We start from the raw sequence: 13739 nt of genomic DNA, 5'->3' as shown, positions 1-13739 counted from the left end.
GTGTTTAACTATTCATATCTCCTGAAAGAATTTAAAATTTAGGAAGGTTTTAGTTTTAATATTTCACATATTATAAAAGAAACATGGCCTTCCTCCTGGCTATAGTCAAGCATATATTAAGCAGTGCTTAATCAAGTCAAAGTACTTGACCCTTGTATATTTTTTTAAGAAAAGAGTGATATACCTTATGTAAGTCTAATATCTGTGATCACTAAAACTAAGCTATTTGTTTAACCATATATGTGAATTTAATTTATTCATTTTTTATTTATTCATCTATTCATCTGTCATTCACTCATATATTTATCAAAATAAATTCATGTATTTTGGCAGGGTAAAATATTGAAATTAATATTTTGACTTCCAGACATATTTAAAAAGAACTAAAATGTCCATATTCCTTGGCTAGAAAATGAGTTAGGTCAATATACTAAGGACAGCACAGTGATGAAACAGATAATGCACATGAACTTCTTCTTATGTACATTACTTATTTGAAAATTAACATTTTCTCTTTGATTATGATTGAGTTATCTTTTTTCCCAGCTAAGGATCTAGATATATAAATATATTTGTACGAGATTCATAATAAACACCATAATATTTTACTTTTAGTATGTGCTTGTTTATTAATTAAGAAAATACTAATTTGATGACAACTATGGGCCAGGCACCTGAATTGGAACTGAAGATTCCAAGTTGAGTAGTACATGATTCTTTCTGTGAAGCGTCTCCCAGGATGTCTGGGGATGAAAACGGGTTGCCATACAGTTAGCTAATTGAATGCAGTGTGTTAAGTGCATGTGGTGGGTGTGTGGCTGGAACAGCAATAATCTCTTCTTGTCATGATCAGCGAAGTTATCCACAAAGGGAACATGTTTGTCCTGGATCATAAGAACTGAGTCTTAAATGTGTGAGAATTTTCTAGACAGGCAACATATTCTAAAAGATGAGATTAGATATAAAAACGCCGTGAAGTTTAGACATGTTGTGGTCCATGTATGGTACTTGAAGAAAACATTATTTTTTAAACTTCAAATCACTTAAAGACATCATTTAAAATAATTTGAAATAATCCTGCATACTCTAGCTTGGCAGAAGAGAGAAAGCATAAGCCTGGAGTGAGACATAGCTACCTTTAATGACAGCAGCATTTATAAAAACTTGAGAAATTTTCATGACCTACATGAGTCACATTTTCCCTCTCTGAGCCTCATTTATAAAAATTTGGCAAAAGGCTTTGTAGTGACACCTTACTTGCTTGGATTTCACCAGAACTAAATGCGGCAATCTACGGAAACCATTCATAAAATGCAATGTCAAAATGGGTATTAAATAAATGTCATTGCCTTGTCTTCATTGCCTGCAAGCATTGTCAAGTGAAATTCATGGCTATACGCCCATGAAAATGTATCCCCAGGAACTTTGCTTGAAAATAAGTATTATTATTTGTTACTTTTCTTTTTGTAATTTTTCTTATTCAATTGTATTTCATACCTTTGTACATCCTGGATTAGACTCACATTCAAGATCTCACATTCAGTTATGATCTTGGTCATTTCTGATCAGGAAATCACTAGGTTACCTTATGTTTCTGTGGACCAAGAAGTCACCAACAATTTTAGAGAGGAGAGTGGCTGTGAATGCAATTTCAGATGCTAATTTATTTGGTGTTTAACAACATAAACCATGAATTTATAAACACTTAATAAAGCTAGACTTCTGGATAGAAATTGTAGCTTAGATATCCCCAGTGAAATCTTTTGAATCATCAGTTAGAGAAAAATTAGTTTTATTGTCAGTGTTATGTAAAGAGGCAACTTTGGCCTTGCAAGATCATAGCGCTCTTAGGAGACGATGACAGTTGTTTATCTCACAAACACACAGAGCTCACCCTGCCTTTCACCTTTCCACACTTTTTCTGTCAACAGCAGACATTTATTTTCTGCAGGAAGAAAGAGATTACCTTAAGCATTGCTTTTACTATGATTAATGTGAGGAATAATCATTGAAGGGTACAGTTTCACAAAGGAAACAAATGTCTGTCTTTATGGATTACTGAAAATCATAATGTTTCATCTTCTGTAGCAAAATGAAATGATCAAATACCAGTTTGCAGTATTCAAAGGAAATATAGATACCATTTAGATATAGTCAGTGTTCATCCATAAAGCGGGCAAAGCATTATATGGTATTCATGTGTGCATTAAGACTATTGAACAAGATGCATTGTGCTGTAGAGGACGGAGTTGGAAGCAAGTCAGGCAAACTTGCCTAGAGTTCTTGATGCATCAATAGACATGAAATGTCATGAAAAAAATTTAAAACCTTTATATGTATAAAACACTTACAGACTCATTTCATGTGACCTTCTTAAGAACCCTCAAATAAAGGTGGAAACTCATTTTTTACTACACATGCATTTCATTTTATCATCAAGTTCTGGCTCCTGTTCTTTAGCTGTAGAGAACATCCCGAGCCTATCCACTCTCTCTATCTCCATGAATGCCACTTTAGCCCCAGGCTCCATTACTGCCCAATGGGACTACCACAAGTCCCCTAACTGGTCCATTTTAATTTGAATCACTGAAATCTATTCTCTACATGAAGCTAGAGTCATCTTTTCTAGCATACAAATTACATCATGTCACTTTGTTGTTTGAACTAAGTGTTGAACATGTTATTGAACATGATTACAGGCTGAACTTAGAATAAAATCTGTATTCTTAATTAAGGCCTATTAATGTTATCTGGTGGAGAGTCAATGGACACTTCCCTTTCACCTACTATTAAGTTTTTGATTAAGTAATTGCTCCTTGCCCCACTCCTAGGCCTTCTAAGGGGACCTTCAGGCTTTCATTAATAGTCTTTTTCAAGACTTTTACATTTTCACTAACTGTCCTTAAGATTCCTCTAGCTTCCATTTACTGCTCAGTGCCCAAACCACACATATTAGATTTTATTATGGTAGCATCTTAGCTCCACGTACAAAAAAAAATCTTTCTATTATCTAATATTATGTAACAAATCACCGCAAGATATGGTGGTGCAAAATGACATCTATTTTGCCTAAGAATCTATAATTTAGACAGGAATTAACAGAGATCGTTCATTTCTGCTGCACTAGATATTGTCTGGGGTAGCTTGAAGGCTGGAGATAGAATTATCAGAAGGCTTACTCACTCACATTTGTGCTGCTAGTGCAAAAAGACTCAGATGGACTGAAACTGGAGCAGCTAGGGCCCCTTGGGCACTTCCCACTATCTCTAAGAAACATCTCCATGTGAACTGTCCAACATTATAGCTTCAATAGAGTTGGACTTTGTGCACGATGCTTCATGACTTCTGTGTTGGAGGATTCCAACCTCAGTCTTCGAGCTGAGATAATTAATGTTGTTATTTTCAGCTCCTAAATTTTAGGGAACTTTCTAGGCAATAATAGATAACTAATACGTATTACAATAAAATGTAGATCATTCCAGGTATGAAATCTTGATTAAGACATTATTTTATATATCTATGAATATAGTTACATATATACATATACAATATATATGTGTACATTATATGTATATGTAGTATATATGTGTGTGTGTGTATATATATATACATATGCCCCAAAATGTTTTAAAAACATTGTAAATGGAACAGGTGAAAACTTATTTTGGTGAGTAGCCTTTTACCTAGTTTTCTATTCAAGCCCTCCACCATAAGCATGTTTATTGTGCTTTTTGAACTAGAGGTTTATTAAAGCGTAATAGATATACCATAATTTTCACATATTTAGAGTATACAATTTGATCAGATTGACATATCAATACATCTGTGAGACCACTACCATAATTGATAATGAAGATATTTGTTATCTCACCAGATTTCCTTATGCATCACTAAAATTTCTTTCTCTCCTTCCTTAAATTTTCCTGTACACAGAAAACCATTAACATGCTGTCACTTTTTATTAACTTGAATTTTATACAATTTTATATAAATGGAATTACATTGTAGACACTACTTTCTGTCTTATTTCACTCAATATTACTATTTTGAGATTCATTCATTTTTTGTGTGTTAATAGTTAATTTTTTTTAGCTGAGTAGTATTTTATTGTAGAGATATACCACAATTTGTTTAACATGCATCTGTTAATGAAAATATGCATTGCTTCAAGTTTTTGTTACAAATAAATCTCTTTGAACATCTGTATACAAAGTCTCTTTGTGGACCTATACTTTGTTTATTTGGGGTAAATAGCTAGAATTGAAATCTTTGGGTTGTATAAATGTTTAATTCCATGGGAAGCTGCCAAAACGCTCTTCAAAGAAGTTGTACCATTTCATATTCTAACCAGCACTTGATAAACATTTCAGTTGTTCCATATTGTTTTCAATAGTTGCTATGGTCAGTCTTTTTCAACTTTAGCCACTTTGAGTATTGCACCGGAGTTTTCATTTCTATTTCTCTAATGACTATTTTGTGCATTGCTTCATGTGCTTATTTTCCATGTATATATTCTCTATTTCATGTATTTGTTTTAGCCATTTTTAGTTGTTTTAGCCATTTTTGACTGGGTTTTCTTACTGAGTTGTGAGGGTTATATGTATGTTACCGATACAACTCCTTTACAGATAAATACCTCGCAAATGTCTTCTTTTTTCCCCAGTCACAATATCAAAACTGGCAAAAACCAAGTGAGAAGCACCAGTTAGCCTTTACTAAGATCCTGAGCTCAAGGACTACATTTGCCACTTTATATACTTTATCTCAATAGTTCTTACCTCTGGCAGCAAATTACAACTGTCTGAAGGAGATGTAAAAAAAAAAAAAAAATTACCTCCTCAGTTCAATTAAGCCACAATCTCTGGACACAGGGCATAGACTTAAGTCTTATAACAAATTTCTCAGGAGGTTTTAATGCACACTGGTGGTTGAGAACCATTACTTACTTATCAAGGTTGCTGGTAGAATGGATGGGATTAGTTTTCTTATTTCTATTTTACAGATGAGGAAACTAAAATTCAGAGAGGTGAAAAGAAGTTGACAGAGGATAGATAATCAGAGAAGAAGCTGGGATTCAAGTCAAGATCTATTTATAAAGACTCTGCTTTTATTCATTCTCACTGGGCTATATGCAGGGTAAAATCTGTATTGTGAAAGTAATGAAAGGAAACTTGTTCAAGACCAGCATTAAGAATAGCAGGGGATATTCAGGAGAAGCTAAAGAATAGCGCTCATTGCCTGGTGCAGTGGCTCAAGTCTGTAATCTCAACACTCTGGGAGGCTGAGGCAGAAGACTCATTTGAAGGCAGGAGTTCAAGAGTAGTCTGGGCAACAAAGCAAGACACCATTTCTACAAAAAGTTTAAAAATTAGTTGAATTTGGTAGCACATTTCTGTACTCCCATCTACTCTGGAGGCTAAGGCAGGAGGGTTCCTTGTGCACGGGAGTTTGAGGTCCTAGTGATCTATGGAGACTCTATCTAAACAAAATCCTCAAAGAATAATGCTCATGCTTGGCATACAGCAGTCACTCAATAGTGTTTTCTGAATACCTAAAGAATGTGGGAAGTGAAAAGAGCATTTCAGGAAGCCTCATATACAGCTCACCCCTACATTAATAACCTCTTTCCCTTGAAGCTTTCCAGTCTAGTGCCTGTCTGGAGTTTAGCAAGAAAACAGGATTTTCATTGCTGTCTCTTGTAGTCTTCTCATCATTTGCTCAGTCTATGGAACCCCCTTGACAGCTAGGGAAGTCCCATTTGTAGGGCTGGCTGTATAATTTGTCTGAGAGAATCTCATTGTACATTAGAGACAATTTATCATCTGCTTAAGAAGGTAATTGCAGCACACAGACCCACGTACCAAGAATGCCATGCCTCCCTGTCCATTCGAATCTTGCCTATATTTTCAGACCGAGTTTCAATTTCGTCTGCTTTTAAAAGCCTTCTCTGACCCTTCTTCAAATCCTTTAGTAATTATTGTCACTGCCACTCACATGGTCATCTATCAGTAGCTAGCTGCATGATGGCTTCTATTTCTATTATTTTCTTCATTTAGTTATTTTATATTCCACAATTTTTTAATGATAAGAATGTTTACATCTCATCTTGCCCCCAATTACTGGATGGAATCTATCCCTATTGGGTGGCAAGGTATGGGTCACATATTGTACCTGGAAAGATTATGCATGCAAAGGGACTTTCGTCCCCATAGTATCACATCACATATATTAGGGGATATTTTTAGGGAAAAAAAAAAAACTATGGAAAATTGCTTCATGAAATGGAAAATTTTAAAGATTTTTCAAGTGAACTTTAGTTGAATTGTATTGACAAATGTTGTTACTGCATAAATTATATCACTATATCTAAGGAAAGAATGAGTCCACAGATGAAGTTTAGAGTTTCAGGGGTGTAAATTGTGTCTAAGCTTGCATATCTGTCTCTATGGTATAGATTTAGGGTACAGTTTTGAAAGCCTAATGCAACTGACATCCCTAGCTCTGATACCAGGCACACCAGGCAAGTTTCTGATAATGAGATGACTTATCTTAGAGTTGGTGCATAGACATGGATTGTTTATTTATGTAAGTCATTTCAATGATCATATCACCATATCACCAGTCCTTGATATGGCTTTTAAAACCATTCATCTTCCCCCTATTTATGTTTCTGGCTTTTCTCCCCACCACTTCTATCATTATTCTATAGCACCAAAAAGTCTCTTCTTGTTGCCTAAAGATCTGCTACTTAGGAATCCAAGTTCCCCTCTCGTCCTGAAAAACACCTTCGTAATTTAGCATTATTTCTAAATGATTAGATTACACATGTTCTCCTTGATTTTGTCTTGCAGATAGGGCAATATATACAAAGACTTGTTGATAAAGGGAGGCTTATCCTGTGTTAGACTTTATGAATGGTGGTGTCCTATTCAACAGTGAATGCAAGGCAGGCACTGACAGAATGGAAATGAAACAAAAGTCACAGCTACTCCCAGAGACCACTGTGTGCCCTAGGCCAGACTCAGATTTTATCCCATCAGTAAAGGAGAGCCAATAAAGGACTCTAGACAAGGGGAAAATGCATATTAGGAATACTTAGATATTAAGTAGAGAATGCTTGGGATTGGTCAAGACTAAAAGGAAAAGTAGTAATAAAGTTATTGCCACCGTACTTCCAGGTTGAATAGTCAGTGGCACAAGAGATGGAAAGGCAGTCTGGAACCAAGATATATTTAATGTGCAAAAACAGAGGGACTCAGTGATTGAGGACATTCAGAGCAGCTGGGTTGGAGCTGATACTGCACAGGATGAAAATCAGACCTAATTTCTAACCCTTACTTTTAAAGGAAAACTACTGTTTAAGTATTTGTGTCTATTCACCCAATACAAACTCTACTAGTAGTTCCTGAATTGGATTCCTCAAAGTGTAGCAATAACAACTTATGACACATCTCTCTCCTTAAACTAAACTGTTAAATGAAAAGGTTGCCTTACCCCATGCATTGTGTAATCACTCTCACAGAGCCTAATGTTAACATCCTTGAGATTTTCTAAGCATTGGTTAAATACTTTAACTGTCTACAGTAATTGGCTTCAAGAACTTGAACACATCAATATTAATAAAGAAATTAGGCTTTGACGTTTCTTTACAAAAAGAATAATGATAAAAATAAATCCAACGGGTATAATGTAATGCGTGCTAACGAGAGAGAGAGTGATGGTCGGACTCAGCGCTCGCTCTCCTGTGATGGCTGATTAATGGGTGTGTGTGCGCTTCTGATTGAAATGCAGATCCAGGCGTGTCCCAGAAAATGAGATCTATGGTAAAGAAAGATGAGGCCCACATGCTTTAACAGCTTTGGTTTTTCTGAATCTAAGGACTCTCAGGGCCTCTCCCCAGTATTCAGTGATTGGGGAGATCAGAGCCTATCAATCAGAGACAGTACAAAATGCACGAGAGATGGTTGTAAGCACGTAGGCAATTACTCTCATACGTAATTATACTAGGTCAACATTCAGAGGCCAACTACAGGATTTTTAAGGAAAATTGGCAAATGCTTAAGAACAGAACTTCAGAAATAGGAAAGCTTATAATATTAATTTGTTTAACCCATTGCCCAATAAGAAACTGGGTTTCAAAGAAAATAAGACACATATAAGATCAGTCAGATAACTAAATTCTGGTGTCTAACTGTGGTTGTGGCACAAATGTCAAAGTATTTTCCTCTGACAAATTGGCCTCCTTTTTCTCATTTGTTGTATGTATACACAAGATTATCTGCTTATCGAGACTAAAATAGAAGACATATTTAAAGTACATATCAAAGGGCTGGAGGCTTAATAAATGATAATTTCTTCATTAATCAATTTAATATTGAGGAGGTATTAAGTTTTTAACATTGTCTGCTCCATAGTGTCTTCTAAAAATTCTAGGAAATTTAAATAGCAGACCATCTGATATCCTACATTCCTTCTTCCTCTCATGATTTTTACCTGGTGTGTTTATCTCCACTCCATAAAATTTTCTCTATATCTATTTCACTCTCCTTCTCAGACCATCTTTACCTCTTGTAAGGATGGCCATGATAAGCTCCTGACTGGCCTCTCTTGCCCTATTCTAATATGTTCCCCAAACAATAACTCCAAAGATTTGCACAAAATGCAAATGTCATCATGACATCGCCATCACCTTTGAAATCTGTCAATGACTTCGCAGTGCTTTAACAAATATAGTGTATGATCTTGCTTATGGACCAGGTGTGGTGGCTCTCATCTGTAATCCCAGCACTTTGGGAGGCCAAGGCCAGAGGATCACGAGGTCAGGAGTTTGAGACTAGCCTGGTCAACATCGTGAAATCGCGTCTCTACTAAAAATATAAAAATTAGCCAAGTGTGGTGGCGAGCACCTGTAATCCCAGTTATTCAAGGAGGCTGAGGCAGGAGACTCGCTCGAACCCGGGAGGTGGATGTTGCAGTGAGCCGAGATCGTGCCACTGCACTCCAGCCTGGGTGACAGAGTAAGGCTCTGTCACAAAACAAAAAGAAAAAGAAAAAGAAAAAATCTTGCTTATGTCCCCTGCCACTACTGTCTTACATTTATGCACTTAGGTTTTCCTTCGTGATTCATCCACTCCAGTCTTCTTTCCAGTGCTCAGCCTTCTGTGCTCCTTCTGGCCACCGAGCCTTTTGCATGTACTGTCTCTCTGCCTGCAATGGGCTGCTGCCGCCACTCCATCCAGGTACCTCCTGAGTGTCTTCTCAGATGATTTCATGTGCCACTTCCTTGGTGTCCTACAGCCTAGGCCAGGTTGCGTTTTTATATACTCCCGTGGAACCAGTCCCTTTCCTTCTCAGGAGTTTGTCCTATTTATGATTATATTGCTAGTTTCTCACAGAGACCCTAAATTTCATGAGGGTATAGACAATGCCTTTGATTGGGCTCGCCACAATGCCTGACACATATTAAGTACTCAACATTCATTCATTTAGCAACTTTTTGAGTTGTACAATCATGTATGTGCAAGTGTCTTAGTCCCCGGAGCTGTTATAACAGAATACCATAGAGGAGGTTGCTTACAAACCATAGAAATTGATGTCTCACGCTTCAGGAGGCTGGGAAGTCTAAGATGAAGGCTCTGACAGATCTCGTGTCTGGCAGGGGCCTGCTTCCTGGTCCTCACATGGCAAAAGTCAAGGGAGTTATGTAGGATCTCCTTTACAAGGACTCTGTTATCATCCATGACTGCAGAGCCCTAAATGACGCCATCACCTCCTAAAGCCTCCATCTCCAGACACTATCACATTGGGGATTAAATTTTGACATGAGAATTTGGGGGAAACATGAACATTCTGCCTATGGTAATAAAAGACCTAAGAAACTTTTAGTTCATGCCTTCATTTTAAGGATAAAAGAATCAAAGTCAGGAACAAAACAAATTTCTTAGAATCTGGGAAGAGATTACTCTAATCTGGGGACTGTATCGAATTCTCCCACATCCAGTGATGTTACCCTAATTCATTTCCTTAGTTCAAATCCTTACACATGCTGTAAATTTCAGAGGAGTTATTTATTCCTAATAAATTATTAGTACTTTTGTCTTCTGTGAAGGTTTAGCTAAAGATTACAGAACTAAGAACTGTGAGTACCCAGTTGTTTTGACTTTAAAGAAAAGTTTTTGATTGAATTTTCCAGGCCTCTAATAAAGCTCCCCAAGTAGAAGACTGCCTGGACATATTTCAAATAAAATAATATAAGAATGATTTCAGTTTTCAGCTTTTTTCTGACTCAGCACTCATTTTAGACATCACTATCCCTTACTGATTGCTTTGAACAGGATTTTAAATAAGAAAACTGGAAATTATAATACTCTTCAGAGACAGCTGATTGCATTGGAAAGCAGTTAGGCTTCTTCTATCCTTCAGTTCTTTTTGGCCAGACTCTGACTAATTTCCTTAGCATCTCCATTTATATGTACACTAAGGATTGAAAAGGTTCACATCTTTCCAATCAGAAGTGCTGCATGGATCACTGACTTTGAAAGGGAAGTCAGGTACTCAACCTCTCTTTCTGCTCTGTCAGGGAAAGGAAAGCCTTTCAATTCAATCTCCAGTTATCTGGATGCTCTTCTCTGTAGCATGTTAATTGGCTGTTTCAAAGGACAGTGGTTTAGAAAAAAATAAGGATAAATGTTCTAGCTGCTGACAATCCACACATTATCACCTTAAGCTTAACCTAATTAGACTGAGTCACTAGTCAGAAGTTTTGACCTTCACAGGGGACATTGTTACTGTCTTCAGTCAACCATATATATTTCCTACTGAATATTAGATCTAAGAAGAGCAAGGTAAATTGTTTCATACAAAGCAGGTGACTTGTGAATACTTTTGACTCAGCTGTTGCCTATTCATACAAAGAGAGGATGGAGGAAATAATAGTAAAGTTCATAATAGCATACTGATATTAAGGGACATTTTTCTGGCTCTTTAAAATTTGCATAATATTTTCACAAACATTACTATGTCAAAGCAATCAATTGGTGAGGTCCAGAAGTTCAAATTTCTCCTCTTTATAAAAGATGGAAAAATTTGAGCTATAGAAAAAAAAAAAAAATAAAAGACTATCTCAAATGCTGCAATGCTACAGAAAGGTGAAGGAAAATCAGAGACATGTGTAAGACACTACCCAAAACGGATAAAGTCATGTTGAATCTCTTTTGTGTCATTCTCAAGTAAATGGGCTCTTACTGGCATGGAGAAAATGGTGCCTTTTTTCCAGAACAATGGGTACCCTGTGGTTGAAGCTGCTACACCAAACATCAAGCAAACCCATGACAGGCTCATGGGGAAGGGGAGACTCAACAGTTCGAGTGGACAGAGTAACTTCTAAAGACCAGGTACAGCTTGGGAAGAAAACTACTACTGGATGTCCCTACCCAGGAAAAAAGATCCATCTCCAATGTGAAGTTTGTTTCAGACCCCTCAGCTCTGCTTCCTACAACAGAGTCACTTTAACATCTACTGTTTCTCCTAGCGCTACACTCAGCAGACAATCGGTAGAGAAAAGAAGTTTAGGGAACAGAAAACACTAGCGTCTCTTGGGTATGATGTCATGTTTTACGCCATGTGCAGAGTAGGGTAGGCACAGTGCCCTGCACGTAGCACACAATGAATGGTAATTATGTTGTTATGATATCCTTCAGTACCCATGTTTCTCAAAGCATGGTTCTGCTTGGTATGTGTTAGAAGCAGGTAAAGTTCTTGTTAGAAATGCAGATTTCTGGGCTCCAACGCAGATTGATTTAACCAGAATCTCACTGGGAAATGCCCAAGGATCTGTATTTTTAACAAATACGGCCTGATATAAACTAACAATTGAGAAGCACTCTTATGTGCTAGATATTTTACAAATTTTGTTTAATTTGGTCCTTCAAAAAACAAATTCTTGTTTTACAGGAGAGAAAACAGGGGCTCAAGTTGTTCTTAAAAATCCACATTGAGCTAATACCAATACAGTTCTGCTTGACTTCAATCTCTGTGTCCTTTCAGCTATTTGAGGCAGTGAGTTGCTAAAAAAAAAAAAAAAAAAAAAAAAAGAAAGAAAAAAATCTGTGCTCATGGGAATTACTGCTCTGGGAGGGTCTTGGGTATTGCTTCAGCCCAGTTAGCTACAGGAGAGGAGGAAAGAAATTAGCAATATGGAGACTGCCCACTACTTTGGGGCTGAGGAGGCAATAATTTAGTGCTCATAAAGGAAGAAAATAATAGCTGGCTCTCTCAATCCTCCACATTTATATGGTAAGCCTTACTTCAAAGTCACCCTGGAAAATTACATGACATTTTTATCACAGTCATTTTCAGACTGGGTCATTATCTTTAACCAAACATTTGTGCCACATTTTGAATAGACACATATATCAGGCAGGCAGTAGTTTGTGCTAGCAAATTCAAGGGGAGACATTTCCACAATCTTTTTGGGGTTGTCCAGCAAGAGATGATGGTGATAAGGGAATGAGGGGAAGAAATTTCAAAGAAAAAAATGTAACCAACTGACAAGTCTGATTATCAACCCAAAGGACTAGTGCTTAAGAGATATTTTTACATTGTGTACCAGGCTGGAGTTCCAGGCTCTCCCTGGGCAATTCACCCAACCACTTAAGATCTTGGTTGCTTAATGGAGAGAAGATACGACTTAGCTTATCTCTGTGATGTGTGTGAATTCTGCTCTCTCTCTTTTTTTTAAATTTTATTATTATTGTTTTTGAGACTGAGTCTTGCTCTGTTGCCAGGCTGGAGTGCAGCAGCATAATCTCAGCTCACTGCAACCTCAGCCTTCTGGGTTCAAGCAATTCTCCTGCCTCAGCCTCCTAAGTAGCTGGAACTACAGGCATGCACCACCACGCCCAGCTAACCTTTGTATTTTTAGTAGAGACGGAGTTTCACCATGTTGGCCAAGATGATCTCGATCTCTTGACCTCATGATCCACCCGCCTTGGCATCCCAAAGTGCTGGGATTACAAGCGTGAGCCACCGCGCCTGGGCCTATTGGTTGATCTACCATCTAGTAGATGTCAAATGTTTGGCCTAGACCTTTGGCCTTCTTTGACTGACCTCCATCTACCTGTGTAAATATGAAACAGTTCTTTTTAGTCTAGGATCTGCTTGCAAATTCAATCTATATCACCATATTCATCAGAAGAGTTTAAAGCAAAATGTATTTTGTTTAGAGTTACAAAGCTTAAGTTCAAAACTTACTTGAATACATTGCTTTCTGTGTGACTTTAGGCAGGTTGTAGCCTCTCACCGAATCTTAGTTTTCTCAATGTGAAACGGAGCTAACTATATTTAATTTCTAGAGTTACTATATGGTAAGTAATGGAATACTGTAACATTTTTGCCAAACATAGTGCTTGAGATGTATACTCAGATTGTCACCTGAGTATAGACCTGGCAGTCCTATTCTTTTGAAATAACAATTCATAGTGACTCCCTAGAAGCCAAGACATTTTAGTTTTATTAACTTGGGTGAGAACAAACCTCCTCTTCTTGCCTGCCTGGTGTCTCCTGGAAGAGATTTGCAGATATAGTAGCTTCAGCCCTTTTCAACTTGTTTTTTCCTCTCTAGTGGATATTGCCGCAACCTATTGCAGAGTGTTGACATTGTACAAATGACTCTGAGGCGGTAATTTATGGTGCGCTGGGTGCAATTTATTTTTAGATGTCCAATGAAGCAAGGTGTCAAC

This window comes from Theropithecus gelada, chromosome 20 (assembly GCF_003255815.1).
Source record: "Theropithecus gelada isolate Dixy chromosome 20, Tgel_1.0, whole genome shotgun sequence".
Taxonomy (NCBI): domain Eukaryota; kingdom Metazoa; phylum Chordata; class Mammalia; order Primates; family Cercopithecidae; genus Theropithecus; species Theropithecus gelada.
This window is presented reverse-complemented; position numbering follows the sequence as displayed.